General features: G+C 38.5%; 1 long non-coding RNA gene across 1 annotated transcript in view; it reads left to right on the forward strand.

Moving 5' to 3' along the window:
- Positions 1–721: 721 nt before the first annotated feature.
- The window catches only part of LOC109104804, a 34,299-nt gene continuing 20,265 nt past the window's right edge, over positions 722–14,755 (forward strand). Inside the window, exons 1-2 of the long non-coding RNA XR_002020298.2 lie at positions 722–999; positions 10,539–10,584. This is a non-coding gene — a long non-coding RNA (uncharacterized LOC109104804). The remainder of the gene's footprint in view (positions 1,000–10,538; positions 10,585–14,755) is intronic.

Here is a 14,755-nt window from a genome sequence, read left to right on the forward strand (position 1 = left end):
GTGTTTTGACAAATCTCTGCGACGCAGAGACATTTGTGACCTGCATGGACCAAATTTTCTATTGGTAAGTTCTCTTTATTGGTTCTGTGTTCCTGAATATATACAAGTAGAAAAATTTCAGAAAGTGTAATCTAATCCTGTCAATCAGAGCATGGTCAGAACATGATTATGATCTTTTGAAGTATGTAATGTACTATATACTGTATATGATCTATCTTTGTGGAATAAACCAATATACTGTCTTTCTGGAATAAAGCTCATTTTAAATAAAGCTCAGATTTTTGCTTTGCTTGAATGGTTAGTTTCATGCTATTTCGAGCTTGAATGGTTAGTTTCATGCTATTTTTATACTTTTATGACTGTTAGTTAGTAAAAGAAGATTAACATGTAATCTACATTATTAGTTTTCTTCTTCCTTAATTTATTTTCTCGCCCATGACAGCAAGTAAGCCAGGAATACCATTGGTCCTTTCTCAAAAAAACACAGACATGGTATATCAGACATATACTGGCATAACTCCACACTGCAGGGATGCAAACTCAATACAGTGCAAACAGTAACTTTTATTTCTTCCTCTGTTTCACACACGCACACGCGCTGGAGTTGCAGTGGACTTTGGACTGTACCAGATGGCTTCTGCTCTGCTACAGGACTGCATCTCTGAGAGGGGAGGGCAGGAGAGCGGAGTGGAGCGGAGCGGAGCAGAGGAGGGTGGGGGGTGGAAGAGTATGCAGAAAAGTGGCAGTGGTCTTTTCACTGAGCGTTCGTGTCTGGAGCGTTGACTAGCTTCTACCACTCTCTCTCTCTCTCGCTCTCACTCTCATTGTTGATTAGGGTGGAGGTTGAAACTGGATTTAACTGACGCTTAAAGAAAGAAAGTAACGTGAAATAGAGTAGCATAACAGAGCATGTGTTGTATATGTTTTTTTAGATATCTCTGTATGAATATAAAGAATGTTTACTGCACGGAACGAACAGATGAAGTTGTGGAGTTGTAGGTAAGTAGATTTTTGGAGTCTGGCTGCTTGCTGTGTGTGAGAGTGTGTTTGTGAGGTTAAGTTTGGGTACCATAAGCATGTTTTTTTCAGTACAGTTTTTCAGTTCATGGGAGGGTCCAATGTTAGCACACAGGTTTTTTTCATCTAAACACATGGCGATTTAAACTTTTATCTGGAAGAATGTAACAATATACCATTTTGCCTGGATTAGAATCTGTTCAGAGGACCATGCTTGTGCAGATGTGTTCAATTTGCACATACATATCTGAGAAAAGTATTGTTGACAATATGTCTGCTGTAAAATCAGTGAAAAATATTGTGTCCCATCTACAGTTTTTACTACACACTTGAACAAATATCTGTATGTCTAATATTTTGTATGCATGTTTGTGTGTGTCAGTATACAGTGTACTCATCTGGAGTGTTCGTATGTGTGTTAGTGGATTTGTATTAATCCTGACGGAGGGTCTGCTCACTGCTGCAGTGTATGATGGACTCAGCTGCCGTCTTTCTCCTCTGTCTCATCTGTGTCTCCTTTGTTCAGACATCCAGACATCTACTGCATCCAGAAATAGAGACTTTCTCTGTCTTTCTCTCCCTGGTGTTTTGAGGGGGCACACACACAGAGACACAGTTTCAGACGGCATCAAAGTGGTTCCTCACAGCTGTCTGCATGTGCTGCCGGTTGATTGATAAGCCATGTGATGTAAGATTCGTTCTTCTCGCTTCTAATCCATACAGTTGCTCATCAGTAACTTGCTAAAGGGCTTTGAATTGTTTATGCTCATGCTGCATTAGCGTCATATGTGCACAGCCTGCAAAAGTTGTCCGGTAACTTTCTGCACAAGCGTGCGCAGGTTCAGCAGTGGTTGGGTGGTAATGTGCAAGAGAGTTTGAAAATTTGCAGCAGGTCCAAAAGGATATCCTCAGGGAAAACCACCTAAAATAGCCACACTTTTTGAACTTGGTTTCAGTCTCTTATCACAAGTTTTGTGGTTATGGAGAATGAAAGAATCTGTGGCAGATAAACTGATAAACGAGGGAAAGAAAAGGGAGGGGGTTATATAGATTGAGAATGAAAGAGAGGAAAGGGCTTACTAGGAAAAGAGACTCATGCGGTCTTTGCATGCCGTGAATTCTTAGTGGCTGACCCCTATGGAAAATAACAACAGGCACATGTGAAGGTCATCCAGTCATCATCCTCCCTTCAAGCTGACCGCTCGCACACACACAACTAGTCCTATAGTGGACTTTCAACACTTGTTTTACTCGCAAACCTGTCTGTCAGCACTTGATGAAACCATCTACTTAAAGAGATTGTACAGAGAAAATGAGAAAAGTGGACCAAAATCAAAGAGGAGGCATCTGTGATTAAAAAGTGGTTCTTGTTGTGTCTGATTCAGTCTGTTCTCCTCCCTTTCCTCCTCTTTTTGATCTGATTAGTTCTCACGTCTTTGCTCTGCTGGCTCAAACCGAGGAGCAAGAGGTCATGCTGACTCCCATTGTGTGTGTCAAAGGAGACGATGAGGTCATGAGGGACTATGGTCCTTCAGAGGTCAAAGTTCAGATTACGGGCAGGCTGTGCTCTTGGTGGTTAAACTGAATTAGATGACAACTGGAGAACCCATCAGATTAGATTGCAATTACTGTATGTATTTCTTGCAGATCTGTGAATATCCCACACATTTTTTTTGATGACTGAGTGATGCGTGTTGGCAGATGTTGTAGAAAGTGTGTTTTATTTGTTGTTAGTGTGTCCGTGGTATTTTTGTAAGTACTCTCCTCCCCTTACCTTTGCTCCACTTCTGTCTTCCTGTGTTGTTGCGCAATGCCCGAAGTTTTCACACTCTGCCTTGAAAAGAATAAATTATCTAAAGCACAGCGTTTGTGTATAATAAATGAGAAATCGTCTAAGGTGCATATATGATCTGCTGCTTTCTAAAAAGCGACACATGAACATCTGCTGAGGTATATGCACCCATTTATGTCAGTTTTTTCCAACACTCCGGTCATTTCATGGCCCCTGGCCGTTCATTTAGTAAAGTTATTTAATTTACATAGCAGGCTCTGTGAGGTGAATTGGAAGCACTGCTGGGTTCACCACAAGATTTCAAAATCATTGTTGATAGAGTGTAACTTGACCTCGGCCAATGGCGTCGCTCAGAACTATTATAATCCCTCCCACATGTAAACAATGGCATGTTGCCCAGAGCAACTGCCAAAACCGTCATGCTTCATATGAACTGACCGAAAGTACCTTTTCCCACCTCGCTCTCTCACTCTTACTCGTATTCTCTAACTCTTTTTCTGCTTTTTTCTGTTGTTAGTCCATAGGAAGACAAAGAAAAGAAGTGCACCTGTGGCCAAAGCTCTTTTGTGTGGGCATATGTATTCTCAGTTGTATTTGCTTTGATTAAACAAATAAATACATATAATTTTTTGTTATTGTTAGCTCAATTTACTGTTGTAATTCACTTTATAGTCCCTTGAGGATCTGTATTCTTAACTTGTTTAGTAGTATAGAAGTAGAATTAGGCTATATTATTATTATTTAGATAATACCAGTAATAAATGTTATAATTGCTTATCATAATTGCTTTTGTCCTATGTGAGTAACAGAATACAAACCAGCTCTTAACCACTTGCCTTTATGAAGAAAAAACAAGATCAAGTTGCTCAATCCATAATTAGCAAGTGCTTTGCATTTTGCTTGCTAAATTCAGAAGAGAAGAATGTGCCGACTGAAGCTCATCTAGCCGCATGTGTAAAGTTGACTGTCCGAAGCATTAAAATTCAGTTCTCAGTTGATATATGTAAAGGAGCAAATAAGATTGTTTGAGCTAGATGAAGTCTGACAGTCTGTATTTAAATATAGAACAGCAACGATGCAGGCAATATATTGAGGACTGTATCTGGTTTTCGCTTTGCCAATATGAATGATCCCAGATGTGTTCAGCTTCTAAATGTTCATATGAACACTACCATTCAAAAGTTGGGGTGGATTAAATGTTAAGTGTTAAATGTTTTAGAAATAAGACTCTTCGGTTCAACCTTGAAACTATAAAAGTGACTTATTTAATAAAAAAATAAAAACAGTGATAATTGTGAAATATTGTTGCAATTTAAAATAACACTTCTTTCTAATATCTTTTAAAATGTGATTTATTCCTGTGATGGCAAAGCTGAGTTTTCAGAAGCCACTACTCCAGTCTTCTATGTTACATAATCCTTCAGAAATCATTCTAATATGAACATTTTTTCTTATTATGAGTGTTGAAATCAGCTGAAAGCTTACGATTTTTGTGGAACCTTCAAAAGAACAGCATGATGAAATAGACATCTTCAGTAACATTATAAATGTCTTCACTGTCACTTCTGATCACTTTAATGCATTCTTGCTAAATAAATTATTCATTTCTTCTATAAAAAATCATGAAAAATGAAAAATAAAAAATCGTATTGACTGAACTTTTGAATGGTAGTGTACCTTAAATAAGTACAGCTAATCTAAGATAGTATTCTTATGACAAAAGCTAAAATGGCACAACATATTAAGTACCACATACCATAAGAACGTAATATTAAATATAAATATGGAAAATTTGGAAAGATTTCTCTAGACTCTTACAGTTTGCATTTGATGCACTAAACAGAAGTAGACCTCATTATAATCGGCTAAACTAACATTAATGACGCAAGTAGCTGACAGATGTAAGAGCTGTAAGATCAGAGGAGAATGCAGAAGAAAACAGGACAGATAAACAGAGAGAGTAACTCTGATATGGTTAGCCGTGTGGTAGAGGAAGAAAGAGAGAGTGAGACAGAGATGCCTAGGGCTAAGTCTGACCCAGCTGTGTAAAAATACCATCTATTTCTTCATACACTCACACACACACTCTCGTCTACTTAAGATACTGTTTATCTCCCTGTGCCTTCAACCAAAACAGGAACACAATTCTCCATCCAGAAATAGATCAGAAGTAGTGTGCTGTAAATTACGCTATAGAGTTCTGACAGTGTTCTTATAGGTTTGGCTTGTTTTTTATTAGATTATATGGGTATTGAGAGGAGGGCTGCTAGGTTGGCAAAAAGATTTGCTCCTGCAACAATTATTGTAGTTTATGATTGTTAATGGTGCTACAGGGATTGGAGAAGTGCATCCACATGCATCCCAGAATAGTCCAAAGAATGACAGGAAGTGGGTTTCCACAGTTGCAGTACGTGTGACTAGAGACCGGAGGAGTAGAAACTGAGCAGCTTGAGCTTGACTGGTACACACAGATTCTTGAGGGACATTTGACAAATGGTGTGTCAAGGACACAAAGTTCTGCTTTACTGCTTTGCTCTTTCTTCATTGTATCACAGAGCTCATGTGTGTATGTTTATGGTTGTGTATTATAAGCGTTAGTGATGCAAATTCTCACATATGAAAATACAGTCTGACAGTCACGCAAATTAGTATTTTGTATTATAAAATGTTCCCCTTTATGTGTGTTTTTTTTTTCTTTCAGTACTCAATGACAACAATTGGTACTATATGCACTATTGTAAATTATTAAAATTTTTTATCATTATGCATGCTCATTTCCCATATTTTTACATTAGGATTAGCTGTGCTGTCATATAACACTCACTTAAAGTTCTTTTGTCTTTAAAAGCACTATTAAATATAAATCTTAAAACGAATATTTTTAATAAAACCTCAGAAATACACTGAAATGCATTTAAGAAATACACTGTGCATGTGTATTTCTCAGGGAAAATAAGGAGAAGATATTTGATAATTAGGCCTCGGAAAATAGAATGAGAATGGTTCATAATGACTGAAATAACTGACTCCTAATGTTTTGACAAATCTTTGTAGTGTGTAGTTATTTTCTGAAACTTAGGCCCATATGAGATTACTAGGGTATTTTCAAAGGAGTAAAATCTGAGAAAACGGTTATATTCTTATATAATATTGTTATATACACTGTTCTGTGTACATAATAAAGAGATCTAATTTATTTATTTTTTCTATGAGAAAAACGCAAAAAGAGAGCAGCGAACCGAATTGGAAATAGCACACTCCCGGTTTCTTTCAGCTTCCTGCAGCACTGCTTTAGGGAGGCACCACAGAACACGTTCCAGGCATTTTTCTGAGTACTAAATCCAACCACAGAGAGAATTCACATTCCAGTGTTAATTCACAGATTAATTTCGATAAAGTAAACTCTCTCTTAAATGTCAGAGCACAGTCTGATGTTTTTCTGAATCATTTGTTTATAACATTCTTTTGTAAGTCTTTTGTGCTCCCTTTGTTATGCAGACTAATGTTGCAGATCTGAAACGGTCACCTTGCGTTTGTTCACTTTATGAAGCAGAAACGTCTCCTAACACATCATTAGACTTCCAGCATGCCTTGGGAAAACATGAGAGTGCCTCTCTGTGTACATTACACATGACAGAATGAGACTGTGTATATGAAAGTCAGCCAGGGCAGTTGAAGAAAGCTAAGTGACCGCTGTGTTTATTATACTTTCTTATGTAGAAGTCCAGAGAAGCATGTGGTAAATCATGTACCGGTGCTCACACAAAAGTCACACTGTACTCAACAGTTAAAGTCAACATGAAGTGCTGTTCACAACATGTTAATGTATAATGTATATCTCATTATAGAAGTAACAAGATTTCAGGTTTATTTTAACAGTTCAGTACAGTGTGTATTGTGTGTATTTCTGAGGGAAACATAATACTCAATCAGAAAAATGTGAGTTGGAAATTTTTTTTGTTGGAAATTGACTGGATGATGAAAAGTGGGGTTTACAAACCAAAATTAAGACAGTTAAGTTTGCTAAAACAGTGCTGAAGCTACCTTGCATAAGTTGTTTATTAACATTACCCACTAGGCCTTATAGTGACATCTGCGGAAAGGGAGTTGTGGAAAGTTGTTTTAGAAGAAAAGAAAGTTGTTCTATATTTTGGTTAAATATTACAAAAACAAACCGTTTTTTTTTTTTTCTTTTGAAAAACGTGCTGATAAATTGATCATAATAAGACCAGGAGCATGCAATGAAACACTAAACAGAATACATTTTGATTGACTTCAAATGCTATTCTGGCCAAATTTAGACCTTTAATGCATCTGGTTAAAGAGAAATCTTAGAATGGCTTGTATTTGTCAGAAAATAAGACAAATGTGAGACTGGAAACCCAACTCCCCTTATGACATCCATTTCAGTGGAAACCGAGAAGCCAGAATACCAGTAACAATGAAAGAGCTATGAGTTCCCTTGAAAAGGTAAATGACTGAGGTGTCCGTTCTCAAGCCAGAAAGAGAAAGAACAGGCCTGGAATGTAGCTTGACAGGCAGCGTGTATGTTGATACAGTTTCAGAACTTCTGGCACAGATTCATTGAGCAACTCGTTGAGGGGTATTTTTCTTCTTTTTTTTTTTTTTTGTTGTTCACTGGTCATCTAGAGCCACAGAATGTCTCTAATTTGACCACATGAATATTTTCAAACACAAACAGTGTCTGGGACTGTTTGTGTGTTTTCATTTAGGTCTGTTCCTGAATGTTTGTTGTAAATTCAGATCTAGTCCATGTACAGCATGATCAGTGTTAATGGACGTGTGACTTCATCCTAATGGACAGAAATTATGTGTTTACGAGCACAATAATTAGCAGGGGGTCAGTGTTTTCCCTGCATTTATCTGCTGCTAAAGAAAGGAAGGAGCCAAATGTGTGTGTGTGTGTTTGCTGGCGGTGTCAGATGGAGAAGGCATGTGTGTTTCCTCCCAGAGAGGCCTCTGCTGAATGTATGTGTGTAGGCATGTATATGAATGAACTTGTTGCACTGCAGTTTCCAGGGTCACAGGGTGCAGCGTTTTTAGAGCGGCACTGTATGTTTACAGTGCTCATGCACATACATTCAGAGAGACATACATTAACACACTCACCTACCCAGAGAGGCCTCTTAGGGTGGAAAACAAACCGCGGCTGTTTTGTGCGGTTTGTTTCCTTGTGATGGCCAGTTAAAAGTATATTCTGGGTTCAGTACGAGTTAATCTCAGTTACAGTGTTTGTTTAACAATGTAATCTAAATACGCTATGCATAGTTTTCTGGAAACTGATGGAGTAAAAAATTACTTTTATAAAACAAATAAGTTGAAAGTTTGAGGCCAAAGAGAAAAACAAAGGACAACTACAGGCATTTTGACTGTAGTGAAATACAGAAACAGTCGAACTGTCAAAGGCTCTATTGTCTTTATTTTGCTCTGGACTCAAGACATCCGCATAGTTGTACATCTCCGTGGGGCCTTTGCACAGCTGTGTGTGTGCATGCGCAGGCGTCCTCTTACGCAGTATGGGTTACAGTGTAACTGTGTCAGTGTTTTCTCTAGGAAGAGTGTTTGACTTACAGGCTGCTAGAGAGGCCCTTTTGTTTAACTTAGTGAAGAGGATCATCCTCAAAGCGAAGACCTTCAGCAGTACTGTAGGGGTTTACACTGTGGTGTAGTCAGTGTATGTGCTTGTGAGAGACTGTGTGTGTGTGAATGTTACTGTGTCTCTGCAAGTTTGTTCAGTGCCTACGCTCCAAGGAAACAGCAAGCAGTGAAGTGGCTCTGCTCAGTTATTACAGTTATTAGCTGTTTACATGCAAGTGGCAAAATTAATTTAGGCAGAAAAATGGAATGTGGCAAAAACATTTTGTGGGGAAAAAAGACGTTTCCATCCTCATGTTCAAGAGAAAAAAAATCATCACTTCTGTGGAAATTGGCTGCTTCCTTTCAGAACTGTTTGGCAATCATTTTTTTGACACAGCCATTGGCTCCAACATTTCAGAATGACCAGAGAAACATCTTTACTTTTTATTCTGAGCAAATTATTCAGTTACACAGATTTGTTGTTGCCAAAAAAAGAGACTTTTGCAATGCTTCTACGACTTTTTGGTATTTGATTTCATCATATTTGATCTTCTCACTGAAAAAAATACTTTAACCATGAAGCAAGCATATTTTTTAATGTACATTTCTTTGTGCATTTTGGTATTTCCAAACTCTATTTTTTTTTAATGTAGTGTCCCTAAATTTACAAAAACACATGAAAACATGGCCCACCTTTTAAAAATGTGTTAAATATGGATCCCATGAAGAGTTTGTTGCTTCTTCCCAAAAGACCAAGAAACTATTTCTGCTCGTTTTCTTGCAAAGGACTTGAACACACATGTCAGTAACCAAAAACCCTTTTCATTTCTCACTGTAATAATCACTCACAGCTTGCAGTGACTCGAACCACATGATCAATAACGCTGAACCTAAAGACCTCAGATCCATGGTCATAGTTCAGAATTCTGGGTGAGGGGAGTCTGCGAAACAATACTGCCCTCTTCTGGAAAGAGAGAGGAGAAAAAGCAGCAGAAAAGGCCAGCAACAGATCAGAGACACTGCTCTAAGAGGAATAGAAAGCTTTGCAACAGATGTGCTCTTATAATAGCCTCTAATGGAAGTGAAACGCACCCAACCAAAATAGTGAAATCCAAATAGGTTAAATCCATCTTCAGGAAAGTAACATGAAATTGAGATCATCCCCACACTCTTCTGCACACTTGCGAGGCACAGGCGATTTTTGATTGCTTCTTTGTATCTGTCACTGAACTTTTGTTTTAGGGAACAATCAAAAGTAGCTCATGAATTAGTCACAGTACAGCTGAGCTGAATGACAGACTAAGACAGACATTCACAGTTTGCACAGCGTCTCACAGACACAAACACACACACTTTACTCATGTGCATTGGTAGAAATGGAGCTGTCTGGTGCCATGGCAACCAATGCGGATATCCACCCCAATTCCCACCCCCTTCCTCATCAGATAGAGCAAGAGAGAGAGAGAGAGCGATAGAACGTTAATTAAAATGGAAGAAGGGAATAACCAGAGAGTGGGGGGGGACATGGCTTCTACAAGATAAAAGGTTAGACTTTGCCTACAATGCAAACAAAACGGAAATGAGATGAAGTACAAGTTGAATGAAGTACGTGAAAAGAAGTCCAACATAATTCAACTAAAACTTGTTCCTTCATTTAAAGAGCAGGGAAAAATACTTCTTATTTTCTATCTTTTTCATTTTCTATAAAAATGTGTAAACATTTGCCATTCAATAAAGCTTAATGAAACACTGAAACATTAAGACGCACACACACACAGACAGACAGACAGACAGACAGACAGGAAAAGCACCAGCATAAAACAGCTAAACAGGGCGCCAGGCCGGGGCATCTGAGGACAACGTGGGAGGGAGAAAAGCAGGGGGAGGGACTAAGGTAGATTTAGAACAAGAGAAAAGAATAATTCCACAGTACACAGAGAAATAAATGAAGGGATAGAGATAGATTATTGCAGAGTAAGAGATGGGGGGAAGGGGTAGAGTAAAGATCATGACTTGCTTACATTAGCCGAAGGCATTGAGACATGAGACAAGCCGCTTAAAACGTCTCTTTTCTTTTGCATTCCTTTTAAGGTTTGACTAAACTAAAGTTTTTTTTGTATTTCCCTTACAGATGAATCTTCAAGTTCAAAACTGAATTGAATATTTCGTACATAGAGGTAAGAGTGATGTGATGTGTCCATTCATATGTATGGTTGCAGTACTGTAGTGAACCTGCAGGTGGCAGACTGTGACACCAGCGTCCTGTTGCAGCTGTCTGTTCAACAGTCTTCAAAACATGACCCAGCAGAACAGTGTTATAAAAGGGAGTGGTTGGTGGCACCACCCATCTGTAGTCACAGTCCATGAGTCAACCAGATATCATCATCATAATTTGGGTTGAAGAACAGCGGATGTTCATTTCTGAGTGTCCCGTGTAATTCTATAGTTGGAAAAGCCTTCCACATACTACAGTCTCTCCTTTATATGTGCTGTCCAGCTCTTATTGGGTACAGCATGAAAGCACATTTAGGTACTGTATGTAAAAATGAGCTAAATATTATGGAAGCTTGTTTACAAAAGAGTAAAAAAAAATAAAAAAAAATTGTAAGAAAGTTTAAAATAAGATAGTCAGATAGCAAGAGAGCATAAAATGTCACAAAACACAATATATCTTGTATTTCTGACTATTTTTTTTCTAGAGTTTTTTTTTATCCCACGAAGTCGCAATTGCAAGATATGTCAAAGAATCACATTGCAATAAAGTTTCGAGAATGTGAAATGCAAGATATAGCAAATTTTGAGATATGGTTACATTACAAAGTAACTTTACAAAATATATAATGTCGCAATTAATAGAAAGTTGCAGTTGCAACATTATGTGATATAACGTCACAATTGGTGGAAATAAGGATATATTTTTGAAATACAAAGTTCAGTTATGGGATATCAAGTCACAGTTTGGAAAAAAAAGAGTTGCATTTGCAAAGTATTCAGTAACATTTTGAAATTTAAAGTTGCAATAAGAAGACAAAGTCACAACTGTAAAATTGCAATTTGGTAGAAATAAAGTTACAATTGTTAAAGTTACAAAGTTACAATTGTGAGATGTTGCAATAGAGTGGGGTAAGAAGTCAATAGTAAATTTTGCAGACACATTTCGAAATTAAAAAGTTGCAGTTAGGAGAATAAAGTTTCAGTTTACTTTGAGGAGGAAACAGCTTCTATAAAATATTGAGAGTTTAATAAAGCTGCCAAAGTATTTGCTTTCTGAAACAACAGTGATTGTGTTAGGATTCGGCACATCTGTGCATGAAGCGAGAGAAAGAAAACATGACTCAGCAGTCTCCTGGCACCCTCTTCGGGCCCATCTTTGTTGTGGGATAGCTGTCCATGGATGTGCCCGATCAAATAAACCTTAATCTCTAAAGGCCTTCAGGCCAAACAGGCTGGTCCGGCTCCATCCAGTCCTATCCAGGCAGGCCGCCAGTCTGCCTGGGCCTAGCTTGCGGAGTCATGCCCGCAGTGGGTACGGGACCGAGGGGAATGCCCCCTGCCCTCCCTTTTTCTCTCACCCAGGCCTGGTTGAGATAGCCAATGGTATAACCAACTCGGACAAAGTTAAAGTGGTTCGAGACGAGCTTTCATCCAATCAGAGCACACTGCAGTAGAGCAAGCAGGTGGGGGGGGGGTGCAAATGAGAGAGACAAGGCAAAAGACAAAAGAAACGGAAGATGGAGGGATTGACTTGGCACAAGGGAGAAAAATAGAAATCGAGATAGACAGAATAAAGGAACATGTAGTTTGTCGGACAGGAAGCAACGAGTATCGACTGTTGCTGTACTGATTGATCATTCTCAATCACTGTTTGTCTGGAACAATTACAGAGACATTTATCTGATTCACTTAGACACTGTGCAGACATACAATTTTTGTAACAATCGTAACTGTTCTTTGAATAGTAACACCCACATTATGATTTCTAGACCTCAGGGCAGGAGACAGACATACTCAATGCATCTTCCTGCCAAGATTCACCAAGTTCACTCACCAGTGAGAAATTGGTTAGTGTAGCAGACCGACTCCTCCGCTTCATATCGCTCATCCTTTTCCAGCCATCAATAGACAGATGACCCAGGCAGAGTGGAGGTGATGGAGGAATGGGCAGAGAGTAGAGCTCCCCCACACACTGAGAGTCTATCTATCCTTCTGTCTGTTTCCATAGAGGAAGCGAAGGGGTGATTGAATGAGTTCAGCTGCAATGCTTTGCATTCTGCTTCACGACGGCAGAATCCTTCTGTCTTCTGTCCTCCTTGCATTCTCTCGCTACTATTTTATCTCCTCAAGAGTCCTCTCAGACACCACACAACATCCATTGGTGCAACATTATACAAAGCAGAAGGTCAGGTAAACTAGTGTTTCACAGATTAAGAATTGCACCTTTAGCTTGTCACTGGAGCTGTACCCTCAAGGATACACCTTTGTTTCTTTTCTATTTTCTTTTCTAGTAATATGCAACCTTTAAGGTACTAATGTGCACCATTTGGAAGTGAATAAAGCACCTTTTGAGGTTATCATCCCAGTGACAAGCTTTTGCACTCCTAAAGGTACAATGTGCCTAATATGTTTCAGCCAACTCTGGGGTCCTCTTGAGAAACCCAGTCTTGCCCGAATTTCTGTCATTGCATTATATGCTTTGTGTATATAGACTTTGATATTTCTCAAGATGGGCATATGATAAAACACTAAAAATTTTTGTTAACTGTCTTTAGTGACCATTGTCTTTTGTTGCAAAGGCTTTCGTAGAGTCACAGATTCCAGTTTCATTGACTCTGCTCATGCAATTTCCATCATGATGCACCAATTTTTTTAGGCTTGCCAGGAAACAAAGTTATGTTTACTAGTTACTGGGTTGTCATAAAGAAAACTTAAAAAAAAAATCCGTAAACATCCAGTCAAAGTTTATTAGGTTCATGGCATGTTGAATCTTAGTAAAATGTAATTACAAGATCTGTACAAGATGTGTTTTTATGTAAATTCAGTAGGATTGTCTACATCATAGGATTAGCAGATGTTTTAGATTGAGTTGGTATAAAAGTACTTTTTTTGGCAGCAAGCAGAAACATGCAATGATTTTTTGATAACTGTTTTTCAGTATTTTATTGATTTATTTTTGTTCGGTGCAACTCTCATTATGTCACTGTTGGGATGCCACCTTGAAATGGTAGCTTGCAAAACTATAACCTACTTATCGTTTACATATTTACAGCCTTAAGGTAACAAATAAGGTCTTAAAATGCAAAGGAATGTAATATAATTCCCTTGAAGTTTCTGTTAAAATAAAAGATTCTGATTTTGTATTTTCTTCAAAAGAAAGAAACAAGGATGTTATTTCTGTTTACATCTCAATTTTGTTGTTGTAGTATTCACATTTTTTAATAAAATGAATTTTAAGTCATCCTGTGGAAGTTTGCTGAGGCACTCAGGTTGAGAACCACTGCCTTTGATGATATATGTAATGTTTCCGCTTGAATGACCATAATGTCAGGCTTCTATATGCTAGGCACTGTTTTACGGTTATCACGTAATGCACAATAATTCATAGTAGTAAAGCACACTGAATGTCTGTATACTTATATCTTTGTTCTTATCTGTATCAGTGTTTTTATTATTACTTTATGATTCTTTAAGGCAGCACTGGAAGCCACTTGGGCAGATTGCCACATACTGCTCATACCAACACATTATCCCACTGAAGAATGCCTGCTGAAGAATGCAGCACATCCCTGACCCTCCACCCTGCTATATCCCTCTGACTGACTTTCTCCTGTCTCTTTTTCACTGAATGCGAAGTAAAAGTGGTGATAGAAATAGAGAGAAAGAGACAGTACTGTATATCCAAGCATACAGTATGTCAGTGGGCATGTACAGTAGGAGATTTAAGTGATGAATGACAGGTGTGTGCTGATTTGATCCGTTGGTATGACTCTGCAAAAGTGTGTGAGTGAGTAGCACATTACTCTTTAACCCATGTGTGTGTGGTTCAGATTGTATGGGTGTGTTCTTGTAAAAAATGTGTGCGTTGCAGGTACGACTCAAGTGTCGGATATGAGCAGGCATGAGGTATGTGTGCGGGTTCGAATAGAGGATGTGACTCAGGAGACATGCACTGGGTGATCAGCGTAAATCGCTCGATCTAATGACAACTGGAGTAATCTCATTGTTCAGTAGTCTGAGCCAGCAGTGAAAGTGCTCTGTGACTCACAGGCAGGATGAAGCCACACACACACACACACACACACGAACTATAAAACCCCAAGGGCCATCATTCACTGAACGCGAGATAATTTG

This window comes from Cyprinus carpio, chromosome B5, assembly GCF_018340385.1.
Source record: "Cyprinus carpio isolate SPL01 chromosome B5, ASM1834038v1, whole genome shotgun sequence".
NCBI lineage: Eukaryota > Metazoa > Chordata > Actinopteri > Cypriniformes > Cyprinidae > Cyprinus > Cyprinus carpio.